The 2,500-nt window shown below is 38.0% G+C and overlaps 1 protein-coding gene across 1 annotated transcript in view; it reads left to right on the top strand.

Moving 5' to 3' along the window:
- LOC101864669 (agrin) overlaps window positions 1-2,500 on the top strand; it is a gene marked incomplete at its 3' end in the record, with an annotated part of 21,647 nt that overhangs the window by 3,868 nt on the left and 15,279 nt on the right.

The raw sequence follows: 2,500 nt of genomic DNA on the forward strand, positions 1-2,500 counted from the left end.
TGATTATGATGTCTTGATTATGATGTCTTGATTATGATGTCTTGATTATGATGTCTTGATTATGATGTCTTGATTGTGATGTCTTGATTGTGATGTCTTGATTGTGATGTCTTGATTGTGATGTCTAGCCTGTAATGTCTTGATTAGGTGTTTTGCCTGTTAATTCTTCTCAAGTTCTATCTTTGAGTAGTGAGTGAGATATGATAATATGTCGATAGTATGAACCTGCCTTAAAGTGCTGAGCAACGACAACCCCTACAAAACAGTTGGTCAAAAATATTGTCCGTGAGTTGTGGACAATGTAAGTAAGAAAATGACAACTGGTCTCGATTAACAATTGAGTCGTGTTTGCGCGGTAGTTGTTTCTCTTATTCTCGTTGCTCACAACTCACTGATCAAACAAACGGTAGCTGGCCAACTGTTTCGTTGTAATGAGGCGGCACTCGGCTTATACAGAAGTCGCTACTCCAGAATTACGAAGTTGTATCTCGATGGCTGAGCGCAATAAGGGTTTTTTATCCTCTTTCATTCAAAATTGAGTAATCAATATGGGTAGTGAGACTTTAAGGCCCTCTTTTACCTTTATAATATCTCAGTTTTAGTAGAGGTTTTACGGCGCTCGCAACTGCATAAAGTCATATGAACGCCAAGTAATATCTCAGCCGTAGCTGAATTCTGTGTCGAGATATTATCGTTTCTTTTTTGACTGTGTTATAGAGATTTTAAAATCGTCAAAATTTCAAACTCGTTGTTCACGAAACTGTAAAAAGTGGATATAGCCAGTCCTTGTGTTCAGCCGACGATTTGCTCAGTACCTATGTGACGTCAGAAATTTGTAGTTTCACATCAAGTCAAGTTTTTTCGAATGCAATTCTTTGAATATCTTGATAATGACTCCGAATAATCATACGAGTTTGGTCGAGCAGATAGAACATTTATTGGTTTCTGGCCTCATGGTTTTAGTAAGTCAAAACAGCCAAAAATGTCAGATAGAACTTTGTAATTCTGAGGTAGAGAATAGTCTCACTAGACTTTCTTGATTCCGTTTTGTGTGTTGTTGCAAATATTATACCAGTACAGTTGAGATCAGGAGTGTGTGCTATACACGTCATGTTTTGATGTGTTGAGGCCCTTGTTGAGTGAGTAAAACTGTATACCGGACACCTGTAACTCGTAGAATGAATAAACGTTTATACTGGACACCTGTAACTCGTAGACTGAGGGCCTTGTTGAGTGAGTAAAACTTTATACCGGACACCTGTAACTCGTAGACTGAGTAAAACTTTATACCGGACACTTGTAACTCGTAGACTGAGTAAAACTTTATACCGGACACTTGTAACTCGTAGACTGAGTAAAACTTTATACCGGACACCTGTAACTCGTAGACTGAGTAAAACTTTATACCGGACACCTGTAACTCGTAGACTGAGTAAAACTTTATACCGGACACCTTATACCGGACACCTGTAACTCGTAGACTGAGTAAAACTTTATACCGGACACTTGTAACTCGTAGACTGAGTAAAACTTTATACCGGACACTTGTAACTCGTAGACTCTCTGAAAGTATTTCCTTAAGTTGTTGACCAGTAATTTCCTTTATTGTTTTTGTTGTTGTTGCCAAAAACAAGTTGTGAGAACAATTTTTAATAATTATAAGTGCAATGAGTATAATATAGCTTAACGTGGTGACGTGGAAAGTTAGATAATTGAAAGATCCTGTGTTAATACCTTGGACTTCGATTTGTTTTTTCAAACGAATAAATTTGTAGAAAACAAATGAAGTGATAGACCCGACATATGGTGTGAACGTCGCTCCATGACCGTACATTTACGCCCAAATGAAGAGCAAAACACCAGCGTCTCTATTGTGGAGAGAGCGCGACACCCATCCCCCTTGTCCTGAATTTGGCTCAAATTGGGTCAAACATTGCGCTCCTTAGTGATCCGGAAGTACGTCAGAGTACACAGTCTAGGGTTGTGTAGTACAAGTCTATGGTTTTTATTCACTCAGAAGGGCTTTTGAAAGCTGTAATATACCCAGTCTTTCAAGTTCTCCGGTTGTCGTTTATTCACGTCATAGTTTTCACTAGCTGTTTCCTCACTGTTTTTTCTGAACGCACGTCAAGGCTATCACTTGCCTTCCCTCTTCTCTTGTCACCTCCTTCACTCCCTTCTTTTCTACGCTAATTTTGCTGAAATAAATGTTTTATGTCGTGTATTAGATGTGTCGGGGTTTTTTTCTCTCACAAAAGTAATCCTATCTGGATATTTCAATTATTTTCTGTTGTCTATATCTTGCTTTACTTCTGTTGTTGCTGGTGTTGTTGTTGCTGATGATGATGTTGTTGTTGATGTTGATGTTGCTGTAGATGCTGTTTTTCTTTCGTTTTAGTGGAAGTTAATGTTGTTATTGCTGTGCATTAGATGCCTTAGTTCTTTCTTTCACGCCAGTATTCATAATGTTTAATATTATCAAAATATTTCTTAATGGAAG

Source organism: Aplysia californica, unplaced genomic scaffold (genome assembly GCF_000002075.1).
Source record: "Aplysia californica isolate F4 #8 unplaced genomic scaffold, AplCal3.0 scaffold01491, whole genome shotgun sequence".
NCBI lineage: Eukaryota > Metazoa > Mollusca > Gastropoda > Aplysiida > Aplysiidae > Aplysia > Aplysia californica.